General features: G+C 38.1%; 1 long non-coding RNA gene across 1 annotated transcript; it reads left to right on the top strand.

Annotated features, from left to right (window-relative positions):
* The first annotated feature begins 347 nt into the window (after positions 1-347).
* Positions 348-6,484, top strand: LOC119903880. Its single transcript, XR_005444625.1, has 3 exons — positions 348-557; positions 820-923; positions 6,145-6,484. It is a non-coding gene; the product is annotated as an uncharacterized LOC119903880 (long non-coding RNA).
* Positions 6,485-11,048: the final 4,564 nt, after the last annotated feature.

Raw genomic sequence — 11,048 nt, forward strand, 5'->3', positions numbered from 1 at the left:
TGCGATGTATTTATCAATACATGATTATAGACCACTGGCAAAATGGTGTCCTCTTTGCGTGTCACTACATTGTGACAAAAAATCTTTCTCTCTTCAAAGATGACAAACTCTGACCACACTGCTAATTATTCTGTCTTGCTGTCTTGGCTTCACACCACATAAGATGAAACTCGTAAATGAGACAACATATATGGTGCAAAATCTTTTGTCTTTTTGAACTTTTGTTATGTTCTGTGTATAATTACCATCATAATCAGTCAATCAGGTTAAAAAATGCTGAAAAATAAGAATTTGAGTCAAACGTTTCAACAAAGTTACACCAACCTAATGTTAGTTGTTCTATAGAACTAACTTTACAATTATATAGACATGAGTGTAATGTTGATCTATAATGCCTCTTGATGTATCTTACAGAGAAAACCTGTCCTGCAGGATGGAAGATGTTCAGTCATAACTGTTATTTCCTCTCTGATAAGTCTGGTTCTTGGGATAAAGGCAGAGAGGACTGTAAAGGCAAAGGAGCAGATCTGTTGGTGATAAACACCCCTGAAGAGCAGGTACTGTGTGTGTGTGACTGTGTTAGTTACCATTACCTTTTCTATGTTTTAGAACAACTTATAAAACCATTGTATACTGTGTATGTATTTAATCAATACATATCTGAACATACACAACAATATTTAACGACTAGGTTACAATAACGATTTTACATTTAAATTATTATTTACTTTTTTCTAGATAAGTTTAGATAAATACTTACAAACTGCATTTATATTGTTTTTAAAACTCAAATATAATGTGGATTTTTACGTTGAACAGAAGTTTGTCTTAGAGTTTTCCAAGAAAACCATTTGGATTGGGTTGAACGACAGAGATCAGGAGGGTGTCTGGAAATGGATAGATGGAACTCCATTTACTCTGAAGTAAGACTTTGCTTTGGTTGAATACAGACATTATACATACATACATAGTTGTTTATCAGAATATATACATATAAATATGTGTATGTATATATATATATATATCCCTCTATGGTACGGTGTTGCCTCTGGGCAACATACCCTTTTTGCCCTAGTACACCTCCATCAAACATCCCAAAATATGATGGAGTACTTTAAAAGAGTTGCAGGGCCTTAAGGAAACCAATAGCAGTGTTAAAATCTGTCACATGATTCTCTGGCGCCCATTAGGAATCCTTTTACTGCTGCTTTTGACACATGGCTCAGCTCCATTCACTCTCTGCACTTAAGTGCCCTCAAAGCCATTTTTTGACCCAGAAAAATTATATTCACAATAATAGGTAAGTAAAGTTTCATTGTTAGTTGTTTAATATAATTTATTTGATAATTATATAATGGAAAATAGTTAAAATGCAAATCATCATACAATTATGGAATCCTGCCGTGCCATTTTTTGGTGTTGTGCATTAGGTTTATATACTGATCAAAAGCATAACAGTTAACATAATTTTCTCTCATTTTACATTAATTAATTCATTAATTATACATTTGATAATGTTTGTTGTAATAACACTGTAATAAAAAAATTACACTATGTATTACACCGGATATTTTAATCTTACATTTGTTATCCTGCCTGCAGAGCTCATGCTTATATAGGGTTACATTGTTCTTCCATTTAGAGGATGAACACAAAGGTTTTCTATGGTTCATTAAAGACAAGGGCACTTCCAGTTGATGGTAGTGAGGATGAATAAGGATTTAGTAGTGAGGAAAACAGTGAGGTGCTGGAAAGAAAAGTAAGAGTGATTGTGAGGATGAGTCTAAGAACGCAAATGAGGAAAAGAGTGAAGAAGAGCAGTGTGGATAAAAGTGCAATGACGGGTATGAGTATAAGATAGGGAGAAAACCTATTTACCTAATAGCTTGTTTTCACTTGCTGATAATGTGATGCATTTTGTTGACTTTCTATGTTTTGTCAACTTCCATAAGTATTGAGCCAAAGATGGCTGCAAGGCAACACATACCTGAAATGGCACCACAAAACTGAAGAGACACATTTAAATCTAACACAAGTGATTAATTGATAGAAGGAAGCTCTGTCTTGATTTTGAGCATGTTTTTGATGTTTAGATTTAAAGATTGTTATTGTAAACTTTGTTGAAATAAGTGTACTCTATTTTTGCATTCATTCCTATAGGCGGTTCCACAATGGTACAATATTGCCTGAGGGTAACATTTAGACAAACAAACCCATATAAAGAGTTTATTTTTTATATTTATAAATTTAAAATGATTGTATTTTAAACTGGTAAAGCCACTGAACATTTTCATTGAGTATTTTAAGAAATTTTATTCAAACTTTAAATAATAACTCTCTTTTTCAATTCTTTACCATTATGGTACAGTGTTGTAAAATAAAGCATTTTCTGATTCTGATAAACAACCTTTCATATTACATTTCATATTACTACAACATATTTCTTTCGAATTTAATTTACAAGTATAAATGCTGTGCATGAATGACTGACCTCATTGGTTGACTTAGAATTCAGTGGGTAAAGCTAGTTACCAAACTTGCTGGCCAGTTGAGACCATGTGAGGGCAGAAGAACTCCACAAAAAGTGACTAAACTTAAAGTCCTGATATATTATCACCTTTCAAACATTTTATGGCAAATGTGATTAATTTCATATTTACACATCCAGGAGATACAGAGCAACATTTACTTTCATCTGGATTTGTGTTTCTAGCCACCTGATGAAAGTAATTTATAAGATTATGCAGATTACGCAGAGGAATTGGGCCCAAATACAAAACACTAGTACGGGCAGGATGTGTTCTGATAATTTATTCAACAAAACGTGCACCTACTACAACAGTGGCAGAATCCTGATAAGCCAAATAGTCTAAACAAGGCAAAGTGATCTAAACAGGTTGACAAAACAAGGTTAAATCCAACAGGTCAGAACAAAAACTATACTATAATCTATCTAAGCAGCGTAGTGTAGGCCCTCGCAAGTGTAGCACGTCAAAGTATGAGGCGGCCGCAATGCACATTCTGGGGCACTGCCGGTGCAGCTGTGAATTTGCCACACTTCGCTTCGGACGCTGCACAGAGGTGTTAAACGTCACTTCTTGGTCCCCTTTGTGGAGCTACAGATCAAAAATTTTACAACTGAAAATTTTACAACATGGCCTCATCATTGTGTTAAGGGTATTCTGTGACAGTTTTGAAGTTGATATGTCCAACGTGCTCGAGTGAATATTGGCATATGGATGTGTTCAGGGCAGGACTCTTATTATACAATTATATTTGCTGTAGATGTGAGCATGTATACTGAAGTTATAAGAACTTCCTGTTTGATGGCAAATCCTCGTTTTTTGACGATACGCCACGGGCAAGCCGGTCGACTTGTAATAACCGTTTGTACAACAATTAATCATCAAGCGAAAATTTCAAGTCGATCGGACCAATTCCATAGTAGGAGTTTGTTAAAGTTGGACTGGCGACTTGTTCAGGGTGTACCCCGCCTTTCGCCCGATGTCAGCTGGGATTGGCTCAAGCCCCCCGCGACCATGTGCGCAGGATAAGCAGTTGACGATGGATGGATGGAGTTTGTTAAAGTACAAAGTGTGTAAATCCCCAGAAATGCGCATTAAATCCAAAATGGCTGAACTCCTGTGGGTGTTGGTTCGGTGTCCAAGAGGCTTTTTGTACATCTGGACACATAGGTGGCTGCTCTGTAGTGGGCGCTAGGGAGCCATTTTGCCACGTCCATGCAAGAAACCCATAAAATAAAAAATGTTTTATGTATTATGTGCAAAGTTTGGTGAGTTTCCAAGCATGTTTAGGCCCCCAAAATTGAGATTACTGGGACAAAAATCACATTACCACGTATCCCCACTCACGGTATCTACCATATGTAACAAATTTGTAACATTTTATGTATGTGACTGGCACACAATGTTTAATAGTTTTTTAGGAGCACACATTTATAACAAATAGCCTATACACATACAGTTAAAACAGTATGTGTATACTGTGTAGTAGACCTAAATTTATTAGTTATGCATTTTAATAAATTTATGAGAATTGATACCCAATTATGAATTTTTAAGATTCATAAAATCATTTTTCCTCGTTAAGGGCACCACCGGAGTTGTTATAATCCTAGAGTCTCCGGACCTCTAGGTAGTTTGAATAATTATACAATTATTACTAGTGATCAGTTAGTTAATAATCGCTCAATTATCTTAAATCAGTCAGTCAGTCTCATATCTAAAGGGTCAATTCTCTTGGCAGGAACTATAAATAGGCAACACACACAGCTCTTGATTATATTACAGTGACTTTATTCTCTAACTAAGGTGATAAAAAGACGGTTGGATACAGGGAACATAAACATTTGCTGAACAATGAGCCTGGAGGTTCGATTGTGGGAAGCATTTGACTCATACGGCATAGAAGAGCTAATGAAAGTAAACTAATGCTGTGATTTTAGGAGTTAAATGGACATCTGATCACAGAACGTGTGTTAAGTCTTACTGCTTGTCGACAGCCTGCTTTCGGCCTGTTGCACGGGTCCCACGCTAGCTGCCGATCCTGGCTTTTTGCTAGGGATTCTCCGGGGTTCTCCGTGTCTGATTGAAAACGCCTCCTCCGTCTGGCAATTCGGCTGTTTTCAGGTTTCCTTCGTTGTAGCTGGCGAGACCACGTGGCTTGGTCTGACCTCTGCGAAGTTGGCTTCGACGAAAAAGGCTTAAAATGGAACTTGGTCGTTCCTGAATTAGTCCAGTGTAACTTAACGGACTGATAACTTTAACAAACAAAAGAAATAAAGAAAATAAAACAAACTGAAGGCAGATCGATGTCGCGGCACTTCAGGTGTGTAGCTTCAGGCGAACAAAAGGAGCCTGTTTGTTTCGCTGGCCGAGTCTGGGCGTTGCCTGGCGAGGCACGCTGCGCGTGCCGAAGCATCCAGCGAGCAGGGCAGAGTGGAAGAGCCAACAGCGAAGCGAAGAGAAGGGAGAGAGAGAACGAGCAGGTCGCGTGTCGCTCTTTTGTTGCCTGGGGCGTGGTTCCCCAGGGGGCGTCTCAGGTTTCCCCAGGGACTGCCTTTCTAAACTTAATGTTTAAAGAAAAGAAATCTATTTGCATGTATTATAATCAAATATTTTCCACAATCGAACCTCAATGGTTGAATGGTTGTACTGTTCTAGGCATTTGGTAACAGGAAACAATTGTCACATTATTGGTCAGGATATTTATACATTTAACGGTATTTCCGATGAGGGCATGTAATACTTATTTCGTCCACTTGGGGGAGCTCAGGTTACATGAGGAAAGCTTGGATTAAATCAAAGATCGTCTCTCCTTAGGAACCGGGGAATTTGTTGATTCATCCTTAAATTCAAGCTGGCGATTAAGAGTATAGTAAAACATTCCTTTGTCATCATTTCTAAAGGGATTTTGTAAGAAAGTATTATGAACAAGCATTGGTTACATTAGATGAAGGAGTGTCTTGCTGAAAATAAAAACACTGCACAAGTAACTTCTTTCAGCACTAATATCAACAACAGATAGCAACAACAGTTAACATAACTACTCAAATAGAGGCAAACATATTCAGGCAACTAAAGATTTAATTAACTTAATTAAATGCTTTGAGTATTTGGAGACTGCAGTCCTTTACATTGTTAGTTCAGTGTCCTGGACAATGTCACACTTGGGTGAGACAGGGGTTTCCTTTTTGATGTGGTAATAAAACAAAGAATAAGGTCAATTGCCACGGAAACATGTGTGGGGGCCAGTTTTGATAGGCTGTTTAGGGAAATGCCAATGGCTGGTTCGTGTCCCTTTGTCAGTTTAACAGTCAGGCCCCGCGTTATCAGCTTCGGAATCAAAAAGGTGCCAGTTTTATGGTCGGGATAGCACTTAGAGAAAGCAACTTTGACCCCTCCCCTTCTTCTCTGGGGAGGAGAAAGGAATTTAGGGTAGCTCCAAATTTATTCAATGTAAAATGCACAAATCCACACTGTTGTTCACTACAACTGAGTATGTAGATTCTGCGTGCTCTGTCTGCTTGTCTGCTGTTACTGTCTTTTTACTTCTACAGTGTTTTTTCTGTGTTCAATAAGTAAAAGAACAGTGTCATGATTCACTTGTTTACTGACCTGCTAGGTACTGGGCGATAAATCAGCCTGATAATGGTGATGGGGACCCAATATGGGGTGAAGAGGACTGTGTACAAATCAATGCTGATCACAATCTTGGAACGACCTGTCATGTCAAACTTCTCTGCAATGGATCTGTGAAAAAATTGCATAACTCTGATGGATAACTTTTTCAAGATCATATATTTGTAAATGCTTTTATGTAAGCTGTTATGCAAAGCTTTAGTAATAAGTGCTCTTGTATGTTTGTAAAACACCTTCACCAAATTGTAGCTGTAGCTAAAAACCTGCAACCTTGAAATGCACCTATAAATGCCAAACCTTTCACTTTTCTACTAAAAAGGATCACAGTTTTCAGATTAATGATACACAGTAATGTTTTTAATAAATAATTAAATAAAATGTTCTCCCAAGGAAAGAGTGATTCATTTCTCAAAAGTAAATATTCTACAAGTACAGTTTCTGTTCTAATGTGGGATCTATTTTTGTTGGGGATAAATAGCCAAAGACATAACAATTAATTGGTGTGAATGGTGGAAGCATCAATTCTTCTTTATTCATACTTTTAGTTTCAAACTACATTCAGACCTTAAAATATTCCACACTGTTCATACAATGTGAGCCCTACTTTTAAACCCCATTAATACTTATGTTACTAAGTGCATTTACTTACAGTATGATATCCCAGCTCTTGAATCGTGTACCTTTAAATCATACAGCATAGGAGAAACACATGAATGTACCTCGGCAGGCATTTGTGCACATGCACACACACAACAGTTTAATTTCCAATTTTCAAAATAAAAAGCCCAAAATGGACTTATCACAACAGGAAAGACAGGATGGGCAGGTTTTCAAAATAAGATAAAAAACCCCAATATTCACTGTATGTCAACAGCAAAATGAGGCCCATCCTGGTTATGCAAATGTGAATGGCAAGCCATTTTAAAATAATCAGGGACACAACCAGTAGATAGGGACTTTGTAGGTATTACATCAAGTGGGCTGGAGGACACTCTCATTTGTGATACTGTTTTTAAAAGCTCAGACAATTCGATGGGATAAAACTCTCTTGTTGCTGGTGAGGGACCTCTGAGTAAAAAATACCCCAATTATGACTGTATATCAACAGAAAAATGAGGCCCATCCTGGTTATGTAAATGTGAAGGGGCTGCGTCCGAAGGGGTCAACTTCTTGCCTCTGACTAGACTCTAAATCTACACATCAACAAGCCTTGCTCCCACACAGTCACAAGAGATGCCTTCCTTTAGTGAACTGAAGTGAATGGCAACTCTATTTGATGACAATTCTACCAGCTATGTCTTACTTCTTGTTCGTGTGGACGCTCTAACAGCTCTGCACGGACACAAAACTGCGGTAAAGGGAGCTATACTGTAGTGAATAGTGAGCTTTTTTTAAATATTAAAACCGTTTAGATCTGCCCTGTTTAGAATAAACAACTGCCAGATGTAATACATTTTCTATAGGCCTAGTTACATCTGAAACATGTGCAGAAACAATATTAAAGAAGGACTAACAGTACAATCCACATGATTGAGAATGTGTAAACCTGCAACCAGCTCAGCTGCTGCTGACAGTCGAAAACACAAAACAAATCCTGCAAACTAAATGTTTATGGGCTGATTACCATTTACTTTGTGGTGTTTTATTCAACACTAAATTATTAAACCATTTTGTATTATACCAAATTAATTAACCATTGTTTTATTAATTTATTATTTATTAACTCTCCGTCAGGTTGGCTTTGATAGTGGAAAGTTCTGATGATGAATCACTTACTGAGTCAGCAGGAAAACACTCAGCAGACCCAGACAGAGAACAACAGCTCCATGAAATCTCCTTTCTAAGTTTACATGGTTTAATTTTCAAAATACACCATATTTTTCTCATACTGCACATTGCTGCAGCTCCTCTTTTCACCCTATGTGTTGTACGTTCCGCTCTTGAGCTACAGAGTGATGCCTCTTACTTACAAAATTTTTGTTCGGAGTTGCACATGTGCTGTTAAGGTAAGGAGTACTAGCCAATCAGAAGCAGAGAAGGGCGGGTCGTAAGAAACAAGGGAGTGTGATCCAAATCAAAGCCGCTTCAGACCTTAGCAACCTAGCAGATGTTATAAGTTACTCACAAGTCCACAACCACACAACATCATTGTTCCACATCTTACCATTAGGACTAAACGAAAAATGCTACCATAGCGCAAATCGATAGACTCGACTCTACTCGGCCCTGCTCCGTTTTCCATTGCAGATAGTACCCAGAGATAGCACGTAGCTTGTTGTCATAGCGACACCACACACAACTGCCACGACGTAATGTTCAGTGCGACACACACACCAGCGATCCACACAGCTTTCTCTTTTTTAAGTTAAAACGTTTCAACATTACTCAGAATGTAAAGACAGCTAAGCGGTATGAAAACTTCCAGCTGTGTTTCCTCTGCCGTTGTTGCTGCAGCGGTCTGTGTGACGGCGGGAGCACATGCTCCTCCCGCGGGTTGGCACAGGCTTCCCCCGCAGCCACATGCGGAGCTCCTCAACGCCGACAATATTCAAGCACATTTTTGTTCCGCCATCACTTCTCATAAAACTGTCAATATTCGAAATCTACACAGCTGATTTCTCACCTCAAAACTTCTAAGAAGTGGATTTAGTGATGAAATTCGATACGAAAACTGTAAAATATAAAACTTTCTGTTGCTGGCCTCTGTCTGGTGCACGCGATGATGATGCAGTGAATAGTGAATATTCTCTCTGACCAATCAGCAGTCTGTCATGTTTTCACATTACATTTTAGTATCGCCTCAGCTCGCTTGGAACCTCGATGGAGGTGAGGTGAAATGAAAAAAAGTACCTGGAAGCAGGTACAGGTGTAACATTTCTGCAATGGAAAACCAAACAAAGGTGAGTCGAGCCAAAGGGCCTCCGCTCAGACTAGCTTGGTTTGAGAGCATGCCTGACCCCGCTAGCTGCTTGGCAAGCTTTATGACGCGTTTTGAATTTCTAGACAGAATGTTATCTTCTTCACTAAAAAGCCTAGTCCCAGTTAGACGCCTGTCCCTTTTGCTGGCCTGTTGTGTTTTTTGTAGAAAATTAAAGCCCAAGTGGTCACCTGCTTGAGCGAAAACTTTAAACTTTTGTCAATATGGAAATGCTACACATCATAAAAATGGTTAGATTCTCCACAATTCAATAATTTAGTTCACTTTACAGAAACAATGAGCAACAAAGTATAATTCATTCAGATTTACTGATATGGAAGAGAGACTAAGTGGTGACTGGTGACTCACTACCTTGAAGCTGTCAAAAATATGAATATTTACATTTGTCTGATGCTTTTATCCAAAGCGACTTAAATGGCTGTCTCTTGGAGCTAGACCCAATGAATGATTTGTAAATGATATGTAATTCGATAGCCTAATTTTCATACAAATAATATTCAAACTGATTAAATAGGCAGGGCCAAGGCCGTTAAATAAGAGAGTTACGACACTCTTTGATCTCGCCGCTACACGGTCACGTGGTTCATGTAATTCTCCATAGTTCCAAACAACTTAGCGCTGTCAAGAAGTTTGAATGGGTTTAGGCGGGATGGACACCAGAAGCAGCTATATTTACAGCAGTAATCAGTAAATATTAACAAAACATGACACTGATTACTGAGTTGACACTTACATTACATACATATAATAACATTTGTTCTGGAGAGTGGCGGAGACACAGATTTAATCAGTTTTTGTTTAATTTTGGAAGGAAAAGCGGCTGTTCCCTTAACGTAACATTACACATTTACAGCAGTGACTTAATTTGCAGCAATTTTCGGTAAATATTAATGCATAATGTGCATTGATTACAATGTTGACTACACGTATAGTTAGTGTATTCTATCCTGGGAGTGATGGACAGACAGCGTTCACAGTGTGGTCTGTTGAAATGTAACTAGAGAGATGGTTACTGAATTAATTAACTACATTCCTAAATACGATCAATAACATTTCCCCAAAAGGAGGCTAAACTATTAACCAGGACACAGACACATTTTGACTGATCAGTCCACACCACCTGCTGCCTGGTAGAGGCCTTGCTGATGCAGTAGCTCTACCTTGTGTCTGGCTACTGTGCTTTCTCTTGCCATGGTGTATCAGTATGACTCCAGTTTCAGTTTCCACCTACATATTGAATGTATGATCATTAGTACCTGTTTTGTTTGTTTAATCACCTGATGATATGCCTTACAAAAAATATAGAGTTCCACCAAACTTTAATTTTTCTTCTGTCCATTCACTTTGTATTTTGTTTTATAACTAATAACCATTAGTTTTATAACTAATAACCATTTTTAACTTGCTGTATACTGTGTGTATTGACAAATTGTATTTTGATGCTTTGGAAACACTGCTCTTAAAACCTTCATGCCAATTAAGAACTTTAAATTTAATCAAATTTTTTTGTTTAATATTGGAGGGAATGGGGGGGGGGGGGGGGGTGCTCCATAAGGTATAATACATTACAGTATGGATATATTTTTTTCTCATGATTCTATTGTCATAATTACTAACATTCTCATGTGACACATTCACATACTCATGCACAACAAGTAAATATAAATGAATGCCAGAAGCTGTTTAGTTTAAGTCAAGAAAGAAGTTTTGGTAAACAGTGCAAAATATACAAGGCAACCAACTGCATTCAACAATACATTTTATTACATTTTATATCCAGGTAGGTTTTCCTTGAATGTGATGTCTTCAAAGACACACTTTTTTAATTCTCACATCCTGCAAGACCAGACAGGAGGCTATATTTCATGCCAGATGTCCCACATCTGGTTCAGAACTTGTGAGTGACCTGGTTGGTGGACAGACATTTCTGCAAGCTCCATCAGCCTGGT

The sequence above is a fragment of the Micropterus salmoides genome, unplaced genomic scaffold (assembly GCF_014851395.1).
Source record: "Micropterus salmoides isolate LMB-PRFRI ecotype aquatic unplaced genomic scaffold, ASM1485139v1 Ms_hic_scaffold_15, whole genome shotgun sequence".
NCBI classification, from domain to species: domain Eukaryota; kingdom Metazoa; phylum Chordata; class Actinopteri; order Centrarchiformes; family Centrarchidae; genus Micropterus; species Micropterus salmoides.